Below are 12,659 nucleotides of genomic sequence, written 5' to 3' on the forward strand. Positions count from 1 at the left end.
CCACCTCAGATCATCAGGCATTAGTTAGATTCTCATAGGGAGCACACAACCTAGATCCCTCACATGTGCAGTTTACAATAGGGTTCCTGCTCCTAGGAGAATCTGAGGCCGCCACTGATCTGACAGGAGGCGGAGCTCAGGCAGCCTAGTGGAGCTGTGAGAAGAGGCCACCATCCTTCAGACCCCAGAATGGTAGATTCACTGACAACTTGCACCATGCACCTGTAGAAGCCACAGACACGCCACAAACACTCAATGCCTGCTTGTGAAAGCAGCCGGCAGTCGGAGGGGGTGGGCTGTACCCTGCAAAGCCACAGGGGCAGAGCTGCCCAAGGTCATGCATCAGCACATTTTGGATGTGAGACATAGAGTCAAAGGATATTATTTTGGAGCTTTAAGATTTAATGACTGCCCTGCTGGATTTTGGACTTGCGTGAGACCCATGGCCCCTTGGTTTTGGCCAATTTCTCCCATTTGGAATGGGAAAATCTGCCCAATGCCTGTACCTCTGTATCTAGGAAGTAACTAACTTGCTTTTGACTTTACAGGCTCATAGGCAGAAGGGACTTGCCTAATCTCAGATGAGACTTTGGACTGAAACTTTGGGTTAATACTGGAATGAATTAAGACTCTGAGGGACTGTTGGGAAGACATGATTGGTTTTGAAATGTGAAGGGGCCATGAGATTTGGGAGGGGGCAGGGGCAGAATGATATAGTTAGGTTTTGTGTCCCCACCCAAATCTCTTCTTGAATTGTAATCCTCAGGTGTTGAGGGAGAGACCTGGTGGGAGGTGATTGGATCATGAGGGCAGTTTCCCCACACTGTTCCCATGATAGTGAGGGAGTTCTCATGAGATCTGATTGTTTTATAAGTGACAGTTTCCTCTGGGCTTTTCTCTATCTTTCCTGCTGCCTTGTGAAGAAAGTGCCTGCGCCGGGCGTGGTGGCTCATAGTGTAATCCCAGCACTTTGGGAGGCTGAGGCGAGTGGATCACAAGGTCAGGAGCTCGAGACCAGCCTGGCCAACATGGTGAAACTCTGTCTCTACTAAAAATACAAAAATTAGCTGGGCACAGTAATGGGCGCCTATAATTCCAGCTACTCAGGAGGCTGAGGCAGGGGAATTGCTTGAACCCAGGAGGCGGAGGCTGTAGTGAGCTGAGATCTCGCCACTGCACTCCAGCCTGGGTGACAGAGTGAGAGTCCATCTCGAAAAAAAAAAAAAAAGTGCCTCCACCAGTAAGTTTCCTGAGGCCTCCCCAGCTATGTGGAACTGTGAATCAATTAAACCTCCTTCATTTATAAATTACTGTCTCAGGTATATCTTACACTTTATAGCAGTGTGAAAATGGACTAATACAGGTGGTAATGCTCACTTGCCCACCACTCACCTCCTGGTGTACAGCCTGGTTCCTAACAGGCCACAGACAGGGACCTGTCTTCGGTCCAGGGTTTGGAGACCCCTGTCTTGGAGTATTGATACTACCATTCGTCGTTCTGGCCATTTTTGCCAAGCAGGTGTTCAGTGCATATCAGTTGCTGGTGATGTAGAAAGATAGATGTTTTCCAGGAAGCACTGATCTTTACCTTAGAGTCCAACGTTACTGCTCTTTTTACAGAGAGCTTTGATTTTCACGAACATTTTCCAAAATGCAATTTGACTTTAATTGGGTGGGTATGCCTCTTTTTAAGAGACCGAAATAACTGGGCGCAGTGGCTCATGCCTGTAATCCCAGCACTTTGAGAGGCCAAGGCGGGTGGATCATGAAGTCAGGAGTTCAAGACCAGCCTGGCCAACATGGTGAAACCCTGTCTCTACTGAAAATACAAAAAGTGGCAAGGTGTGGTGGCATGCACCTGTAGTCCCAGCCATTCGGGAGGCTGAAGCAGGAGAATCACTTGAACCCAGGAGGCGGAGGTTATAGTGAGCTGAGATCATGCCACTGTACTCCAGTGGCAACAGAGACTCTGCCTAAAAAGCAAACAAACAAACAAACAAACAAACAAAAAAAGAGACCCAAATATCCCCTCCAAATTTGAATCACAAAACAGATAAGCAAAGGTGCAAATTTTACAATTGCAAAAGGACTCTGCGTTACTGGAAGTTCTTTCAAGAATTCTTTTACACTGGTTCATTTGAAAAGGGATTCACTTTACAAAAATTTGACAATACAACTCTTATTCAACATTTCTTATATAGAACAGGATTTTTTTTTATTGGGCTGGGCATGGTAGCTCACACCTGTAATCCCAGCACTTTGGGAAACCAAGACAGGAGGATCACTTGAGCCCAGGGGTTTGAGACCAGCCTGAGCAACACAGGGAGACCCCATCTCTACAAAAAAATTGAAAAATTGGCCAGGCATGATGGCCCATGCCTGTGGTCCCAGTTTCTTGGGAGGCCGAGATGGGAGGGTTGCATAAGCCTGGGAGGTCAAGGCTGCGGTCGGCTGTGCTAGTGCCACTGAACTCCAGCCTGGGCGACAGAGCAGGCCCATGTTTCAAAAAAAAAAAAAAAGACAAAATAACCTTATAATTTATATATGTATGTGTGTGTATATGTGTGTGTATGTGTGTGTATATTATTTTTCTATTAACTGGGACTATCTAAGACTAACAAGACCAACAAATTATAAGACTTTTGATTGTACCACGGGAAACCTGACGGCCTTTCTGAGTCTTAGGATGACTTGAGAAACCACAAAGCTCTACTAGAAGGCCATGCATTCAAAAAGGCCCTGGAGAGAAATGCAGAGGCTAGTACAGATCTCAGGGTTGCACTTAACGTCCCTGTGGTCAGGGACAAGTTGCTTCACTGCTCTTCCATTTCCTCATTTGCAATCATGGAAGAAGGATTTTACTCATTGAATTATTTTGAGTATTAAAGAAAACATGTATTATTCTCCAGATGTTAAGACATTATAGGATGGGCATGGTGGCTCACACCTGTCATCCTGGCACTTTGGGAGGTGGAGGTAGGAGGATCACTTGAACTCAGGAGTTCAAGACTAGCTTGAGCAACACAGTGAGACCTTGTCTTCACTAAAAATAAATAAATAAATAAAATACGCTGGGCGTGGTGGTGTAACTGCCCAATGAATTCTTCTTGCCCCCTGCCCAGATGGAGCCAATTTATCAAGGCAGGGGAATTGCAGTGGAGAAAGGGTTTAATTCACACACAGCTGGCTGAATGAAAAATGGGGTTTTTTTTTTTCCCTCAAATCAGTCTCCTAGAGCATTTGGGGGCTAGGGTTTTTAAAAGGTAGTTTGAGGAAAGGGGTTGGGGTGACTAGGTAATGAGTGCTTGCTGCTGATTGGTTGGGAATGCAATCACAGCGGTGTGGGAAATGGTCCTTCCGGGCACTGAGTCACTTCTGGGTGGGGCCACAGGAGCAGTTGGTGGATCCACGTGGAGCCATCCGTATTAGACATGCAAAAAAACCTGAAAAGACATCTCAAAAGGCCAATCATTGGTTCTACAGTAGTGATGTTATCTGCAGGAGTAATTGGGGGAAGTTGCATATTTTCTGACCTTCAGAATAATGGCTGGCAATCATTTACATCTATACCCTAGGAGAATTCAGGATCCTCTATCCTCCTAGCCTGGTGCTCTCTCATTAGTATTATAAAGGCAGTTGAGTTTGGGGAAGGGCTACTATCGTTTAAACTATAAACTAAATGCCTCCCAAAGTTATCTTGGCCTAAGCCCAGGAATAATTAAGGGCAGCCAGAAGGCCAAAGACAGGGTGGGGGATGGTGGTGAGGGGGCTTGGCAAGATCAGATCTTTCCCACTGCCATCATTTTCTCACTGATATGCTTTTTGTAATGGTGGTTTCAGTGGTGTGTGTCTGTAATTCCAGCTAGGAGGCTGAGGCAGGATTGCTAGAACCTGGAAGATCAAGGCTGCAGGGAGCTATGATCACACCACTGTACTCCAGCCTGGGCTGGTTTGTCTCACAAACAAACAAACAAACAAACAAACAAACAAACAAAAAACATATTACGAAGTTACAGTAATTAAAATAGTTCCTAGAGAAACAAATGAAGAGCTGTGTGCAGTGGCTCGCACCAGTTATCCCAGTACGTTGGGAGGCCAAGGTGGGCGGATCACTTGAGGATAGGAACTTAAGACCAGCCTGGCCAACATGGTGAAACCCCACCTCTACTGTTAGAAATACCAAAATTGTTAGAAATAGATAATCAGTGCCACGAATAAAAGTCAGCACAGAGACAAAAGATATCTCAGCAAGGCCATCTTTACTTTCTGCAGAAAGGGTACTCAATCGCAGATGGAAAAATGGCGAGAGCACCCTTGAACAAAGAAAAAGCAGATATATTTATTCCTTACGCATTTGGGTCATCCTTACTGCTGTATTCTGCATCCATTGGTTGGAGCAGGACATCACAATCTTAAACTGACACCCGATTTGCTAATACCCTAAAACTTTCCTAAATAGGTAAGTGCAGGGAAGAACAAAGAAGTTGCTTACGAAAGGTTTAAGGAAGCAATAACATTTCCAAATAAGGAAGGAGCATAGGCTGTGAGCTGGAACATGCCTGTGAGCATGTCCAATAGTTACATAGGATAGGGCTTAACACACGGTTATTAGCACAAAGCCAGGAGGCTTGAAGAAAGCTAGTCTTTAAATGAAACTATTATTTCTAACACTTATGATTTATTCTTTAATAAGAAGGAAAACTTTGAAGAGGAAACTTTTTATTTTCTACATCTACTAAAAATACAAAAATTAGCCAGGCATGGTGGCAGATACCTCTAATCCCAGCTACTACGGAGGCTAAGACAGGAAAATCGCTTGAACCTGGGGCAGAGGTTGCAGTGAGCTGAGATTGAGCCACTGCACTCCAACCCGGGTGATAGAGCAAGACTCTGTCTCAAAAAAAAAAAAAAAAGAAAAGAAAAGAAACAAATGGAGAGATTGTTAGCAGTGACAAATCCATACGGGTTTGCAGCAACCACATTTCTTGCCTCCTCAGAGGAAAGAACTCATCCAAAGGGCATAAGGCAGAGTGAGAGACTGAGGCAAGTTTTAGACCAGGAAGGAAAGGAAGTACACTTGGAAGAGGGCCAAGTAGGTGACTTGAGAGATCCAAGTGCACCATTTGAGCTTTGACTTGGGGTCTTATACATGCACCGTGGCCTGCCAGCACTTAGGAGGGGCCACATGAGCAGTGTGTTTACTGCAGTTGTGTTCATGGTCATGTGGGGCATTCTTCCCTTACCAGTTGAACATTCCTAGAGGAAGGTCATATACCAGTTAAACTCCAGCATTTTGCCTCTTGGTGTGAATGCTTGAGCCCACTCGCCCAACTCCTGAGATCTTAATGTGAAGCTGCCGATCACCAGCTTCAGGTGTTTCTATCCATTGGGAGACTGTCTTTTCCTGGCACCAGTTGTGACCAATGACTATTTCAGCAAGATGGTCACCTGATATTCCTGGAGTGGTTGCGGTGGGGCTGGGAGGTGGTTTGGGGGAGGTGCTCTCCTGCCCTGCTCATGTCTGCCAAATTACCTACTCTAACAAAATGAGTTAAACAAAATAGAGTCCAAAAATAGATTAAACCAAGTGAGAATGAAGTTTGTGATACAAGTGGCATTTCAATGCAGTGAGAAATAAGACACATTTTTAGGGTTTTTTTTTTTTTTTTTTTTTTTTTTTTTTTTTTTTTTTTGAGACAGGGTCTGGCTCTGTCACCCAGGCTGGAGTGCAGTTGCCTGTCAAGCTCACTGCAGCCTCGACCTCCCAGGCTCGAAGAAACCTCTCACCTCAGCCTCCTGATGATACAGGAGCTAGAAATAAATTATTTAGGCATTTAGTCAGGGTAAGAGAGTCCTTGGCAAGGTTTCCCTTTTAATAAAAAGCAGTCCCCAAATCATTTCTTTTCAAACAAAAAGCAGCCTGTAAAATAAAGCTGCAGACATAGATAAGCAAGTGAATGCTGGCTGCTGAGCCAATAGGAAAAGGCTGCCTGGAGGCCAGGCACGTTCAACATGGAGGCTCCATCTTCCCTTTTCTTTGTCCCTACATATGCAGTAAAAAAGCAGGCAACATGGCACTGGACAGGTAGAGACCCCATCTACATAATAAAAGATTAGGGTGAGATGGCCAGCTTCTTTGCACTGTGCAAACAGCACACCTGGTCCGACCAATCTCTTGTGCCTTATGTAAATCAGACACCACCTCCTCAAGCTCCTCTATAAATCCCCATGTGTTCCACCACAAAACAGGATGACCCACTCAGGAGTCCCTCTCTCTCTCTGCAGGAGAGACAGCTATTCTCTTTCTTTTGCCTATTAAACCTCTGCTCTTAAACTCATTCCTACGTATGTCTGCATCCTCTATTTCCTTGGTGTAAGGCAATGAATCTCAGGTATTACCCCAGATAAGCAACACCACCTCACTAATAGCTGGGACTACAGGTGTGTGCCACCACACCCAGGTAATTTTTTAAAGTTTTGGTAAAGACCAAGTCTCACTACGTTGACAAGGCTGGTCTTGAACTCCTGCGCTCAAGCAATCCTCCTGCCTTGGCCTCCCAATGTGCTGGGATTACAGGCATGAGCCACCGCATCCAGCCAAGACAGATTTTTAAATAAATGTCTGGAATAATAAGCTAGTCTGCTGGGGAAAAGAAATAGTGCTGAATCCCTTCCTCATTCCTCATACAAAAGGAAATTCCAAATGAATCATTACACCGTAAAAAGTACAAAGGGGTCATTCCTCTACAAACCATAAATTCTCATCCAATGGGTTTTATTTAACCCTATATATTGTGACTTACTTTCCAATCTGACCCTGGTATAACGTGACAAAGAAGAAAGTTAAAATATTTTAACCCAAAATATGTATATTTGCCATATTTTGAAATGGCCCTGCAAAGCTGTCCTTTATGGGGGAAAATTTGTATCTGTAAAGAATCTCTATTAACAAAGCTAGATCTTTTTCTTCCAGGCCCTCCCAATTCTGAAGAGATTAACTAAGAGTCTAGCACTTTTTAAACATCTGAATAGGAAACATTTATCATCTATTGTCTCTAAGGGCAGCCACTATAAGACTTCAAAAGAACCTTGGTCTCCACAATCTTTTATTTTAACCTGAACATTTCCTTTCTATCATCGCAGGTCTTTAGACAAATTCAACAAATTTTCAACCAGAAAATGTTTCAATTTACCTATAGCCTGAAAGCCCCCGCTTTCAGTTGTCTTGTCTTTCTGGACCAAACCAATGTATTTCTTAAATGTATTTGATTGATGATGAATACATTTGACATCAATCAAATGTTTGATTTGATCATCAATCAAAGAGTCTGACTCTTCATCGACACTCTGAAGTTAATATGAAGTCAAGCAGCTTCAGCTTTTGCAGCTTCATGAAAAGAGCAGCTTTTGTTCTTAGTGATTTCAAGTCAGAAGGGTTGGAAAAAAATTGGAATGTTAGTTTGGAGAGTCATAACCAGATATTGGAGGAAACTAGAATTGGGGATCCAGTCCAGTTTGCAGGTAAATAACAGAACTTCAAAGACAATGAACAGAACTAGAATCTAATCATGGGTGTGTTTGAAATGCCTGTTCCCTGGTGCCATAAAGAAATAGTACTTGAACATAAATTAAATTTACTCAGCAAGGCCATTTTTATACTTTCTGCAGAAAGGGTACACTCACCAGCAGTTTTGCCACAAGAATATACCAAACAAAGGAGACAGAGTCATTTACAACCTGCTGCATTAACCCTACTGCTGTGCCCGGTTTCCACTGGCTGCAACAGGACCTCACATTCTGTATTCTAGCAACTTACAACTTTTTAAAAGAGGCAAAGGCAGAGGAGAACAAAGGAAGGAGGAAGTAACATGTGGAATGCTGAGAAAGGTAAAAACACCTTCAAATAAGGAAGAGGAATAGGCTATGACTAAGGCTTGCTTGGACCAGTATAACCATGCCAGGGCAAATATTTAGGCTAAATTGTGGGAGCTAAGAACATAAAGTACATTGATTTCTTTATTACAGTTAGCAGATATTTAAGAACGCTAGCACAGGTCTTTGAATAAATTTTGCTTCTGAGAGAAGTTACTATTTATTCCTAATTAGACGGGGAGGAAAGTCTTTGAAGAGGAACCTCTACTTTACTTTTTACAGATGCATGATAGTGTTTTTACTAAAACAATATTTCTCTCTTTCACCCCCATTTCTTCCAAAGATAGTCACAGTAAAGACTAATTTGCAAAATCAGTCTAGTCTCATTATACTTGCCCTGATTAAGTGCAACAAGAGTAGTGATTAATCATGTAGGCTCTTGGCCACCGCCCCGTCTGGGAAGTGAGGAGCGTCTCTGCCCGGCCACCTACCGTCTGGGAAGTGAGGATCACCTCTGCCCAGCTGCCCACAGTCTGGGAAGTGAGGAGCGCCTCTGCCCGGCCGCCCACAGTCTGGGAAGTGAGAGCGCCTCTGCCCGGCCGCCCACAGTCTGGGAAGTGAGGAGCGCCTCTGCCCAGCTGCCCACAGTCTGGGAAGTGAGGAGCGCCTCTGCCCAGCTGCCAACCATTTGGGAAGTGAGGAACCCCTCGGCCCGGCCGCCACCGCGTCTGGGAAGTGAGGAGCGCCTCTGCCCAGCTGCCCACAGTCTGGGAAGTGAGGAGCGCCTCTGCCCAGCTGCCCACAGTCTGGGAAGTGAGGAGCGCCTCTGCCCAGCTGCCCACAGTCTGGGAAGTGAGGAGCGCCTCTGCCCAGCTGCCCACAGTCTGGGAAGTGAGGAGCGCCTCTGCCCAGCTGCCCACAGTCTGGGAAGTGAGGAGCGCCTCTGCCCAGCTGCCCACAGTCTGGGAAGTGAGGAGCGCCCCTGCTCGGCCGCCCACCGTCGGCAATGTGAGGAGCACCTCTGCCCGGCCGCCCACAGTCTGGGAAGTGAGGAGCGCCTCTGCCCAGCTGCCCACAGTCTGGGAAGTGAGGAGCGCCTCTGCCCAGCTGCCAACCATTTGGGAAGTGAGGAACCCCTCGGCCCGGCCGCCACCGCGTCTGGGAAGTGAGGAGCGCCCCTGCCCGGCTGCCCACCGTCTGGGAAGTGATGAGGGCCTCTGCCCAGCCGCTGCCCCATCTGGGAAGTGAGGAGCGCCTCTGCCTGGCCACCACCCTGTCTGGGAAGTGAGGAGCGCTTCTGCCCAACCACCCAACTGACTGGAAAGTTAGGAGCACCTCTGCCTGGCCAACCCATCTGGGAAGTGATGAGGGCCTCTGCCCGGCCGCCGTCCCATTTGGGATGTCAGGAGCGCCACTGCCCAGCCGCCCACCATCTGGGAAGTGAGGAGCGCCACTGCCCAGCCGCCCAACTGTCTGGGAAATAAGGAGCGCCTCTGCCCGGCCACCCCGTCTGGGAAGTGAAGTGCCCCTCTGCCCGGCTGCCCACCATCTGGGATATGAGGAGTACCCCTGCCCGGCCACTGCCCGCTCTGGGATATGAGGAGTACCTCTGTCTACTGCTGCCCTGTCTGGCAAGTGAAGAGCGCCACTGCCCTGCCGCCACCACGTCTGGGAAGTGAGGAGTGCCTCTGTCTGGCTGCTGTGCAACCTTCCAAGTGTGAAGTGACAGTCTTGTGTGTGATCTTTTCTGTCTTCCCCAAGTTTGCATTTTTGACATTAAAGTTTACTTTTTAATTAAAAAAAATATAGGCTCTTTTTAAGTCTGCTTTGCTGGAACTTTTAAAAAGGAATCTCAGGTTAGACTTTCCTAGTCTCTCAAGAATACAAAGAGAACTTGTCTGGCTTGTTTCAACTTTGCCTGCAATATCTATAGACTTTGATGAATTATTCTTTTCTTGATGTCCCCAATATACCTGAGGTCTGCCAGGAAGTGACCTTTCTTATTCATCTGTAAGGCAACCACTTAAAGAAACCACATAAGCAAAGCACAAGGTTGGCTTTTTGGCTCCATAAAGTCAACCTTAGTTCCTTAAAACTGTCTAATCATATCTGATTATATGTTCATTTTCATATTTGATATTCCAGTCAATGTCTTAGCAATATAATCAAGGTTTTCAATTGTGTCCCTGTTATAAGGAGACTAGATTCTTACTGAATTTATGAAAATAACTATATAGTGCCAAGCACGGTGGCTCACACCTGTAATCCCAGCACTTTGGGAGGCCGAGGTGGGTGGATCACGAGGTCAGGAGTTCAAGACCAGCCTGGCCAACATAGTGAAATCCCATCTCTACTAAAAATACAAAAAAATTAGCCGGGCATGGTGGCAGGCACCTGTAATCCCAGGTACTCGGGAGGCTGAGGCAGAAGAATCACTTGAATCCCAGAGGCGGAAGTTGCAGTGAGCTGAGATTGCACCATTACACTCCAGCCTGGGCGACAAGTGTGAAACTCCATCTCAAAAAAAAAAAAAAAAAAAAAAAAAAAAAAAAAAAAAAAAAAAAAAAGAAAAGAAAAAGAAAAAGAAAAGAAAAAGAAAGTAACTATATAGTCATGAAAATAAGAATAGCTAGTAAGAGTTTCTGAATTCTACAGGGATCAGGTAGAGAAAAAAGGATAAATGTTTTAATTCTGTTTACGAAGGTATAATTTACCCAATTGCTGTACATTTTAGTTAGCTTAAGAAAAAAGAGAAAAACCATTAAAGACCCAGAAATGTCCTAAAACAAGAAGTCCTAAGAATTATAACCATCAGTCGGGCACGGTGTCTCATGCCTGTAATCCCAGCACTTTGGGAGGCTGAGGCAGGTGGATCACCTGAGGTGAGGAGTTTGAGACCAGCCTGGACAACATAGTGAAACCCCGTCTCTACCAAAAATACAAAAAATTAGTTGTGGGTAGTGGCAGGCACCTATAATCCCAGCTACTCGGGAGGCTGAGGCAGGAGAATCACCTGAACCCAAGAGGCGGAGGTGGCAGTGAGCCAAAATTGCGCCATTGCACTCCAGTCTGGGCAACAAGAGCAAAACTCCATCTCCAAAAAAATAATAATAATAATTAAAAAGAATTTTAATCATCATCAGGTCATCCAGTCCAATGTAATCAATTCTTGTTCTGCTTGATCTTTGGTTAGCAATTTCATGAATGAGTCAGTTTTTCCATTAGTGTTCAGGAAGTTCAGCAGTATGATCTTAAAGTCATCAGGAATGTGTACTTGAGTTTTCTCCATGAATCTCCTTAAATACAAATGCACTTTCTTGAGGTTTCTGGGCCTACCAGGAAGTGACTTTTCTTACTCATTAGCACAGTAGCCATGCAAAGAAACCACATAAGCATGGTGGTTCATATTACAGTTGTTTGCAAAAGCTTTTAGGAATGCATCAAAATAAAACAATTAACTGTCTGTGGATGACAAAATACTTTAAATGGCCATGGTTAAAGGATGAGAATTCATTGTAATACAATTGAGAAAAAAATTCAGTTACTTCTGTCACATACATTTTAAGATAATAACTAGAATTATAACTGACACCATTATATCAGGACTCATCAGATCTCTAGGAACTTCACATAATTTCTGGAACACATTATAACATAAATACATACAAATATAACATAAAGAAGGTTTAGCATCACTCCTTTTTTAACAATGCTTCCCATGTAATTTAACATACCAAATTAATTTAACAAGTTTGTTTTTATAAGAAGAAAGACAAGGCTGGGTATAGTGGCTCATGCCTGTAATCTCAGCACTTTGGGAGGTTGAGGCAGGCGGATTACGAGGTCAACCAATTGAGACCATCTTGGCCAACATGGTGAAACCCCATCTCTACTAAAAATACAAAGATTAGCTGGTTGTGGTGGTGCATGCCTATAGGCCCAGCTACTCGGGAGGCTGAGGCAGGAGAATCTCTTGAACCCGGAGGCAGAGGTTACAGTGAGCCAAGATTACGCCACTGCACTCCAGCCTGGCAACAGAGTGAGACTCCATCTCAAAAAAAATAAAAAAGAAGGAAGACAAGTCCTTTGTGACTTTTTAGGGGTCTTCAGGAAAATTCCAAAGTTAGTTCAAGGTCAAAGACTTCATGTAGAGTTTGATTTTGCAAAGTTGTCAAAAATGCCAAAAGATGGCTGGGCTCAGTGACTCATGCCTATAATCCCAGCACTTTGAGAAGCCAAGGCAGGAGGATCACCTGAGCCCAGGAGTTCGAGATCAGCCTGGGCAACATAGGAGGAGACCTCATCTCTAAACAAAGTTTTTAAAGGACAGATTTTTTTTTTAAAAAGGCAAAAGACTAAAGTTTTTGATTAAATAGGATCACAGGTCACTGTAAAACATTATTCAGTTATCCATTTTACCAAAGCACTGGGAAATTTCAGAGGTAATCACAGAAAGGTATATAGATTTTGTTTTTTTTTAACTTAGCTCTTTTAATAGAGAAGACTGAGTCTTCTTAAGTAGTCAAAGACCTGATAAAGACAATATAAAACACAGGAAATTATTCTGATAAGATGCATATTTTTTTCCACCTAAGCAAATTCTAGATTTCCTACACAGATTACATAGACGGTAAAGAAAACCTTTCCATAGTATTTTATCAAGAGAAGTCCAATACGCCAATAAAACTTTGTAATTTTAAGAGAGAAGATGAAACTCTAGTTTTGGATTGTACTTTTGATATTAAAGCTCATCTTTGAGATCCTTATAATAAATTGATTCAATTTTA

This window comes from Chlorocebus sabaeus, chromosome 8 (assembly GCF_047675955.1).
Source record: "Chlorocebus sabaeus isolate Y175 chromosome 8, mChlSab1.0.hap1, whole genome shotgun sequence".
In the NCBI taxonomy this organism is placed as follows: Eukaryota; Metazoa; Chordata; class Mammalia; order Primates; family Cercopithecidae; genus Chlorocebus; species Chlorocebus sabaeus.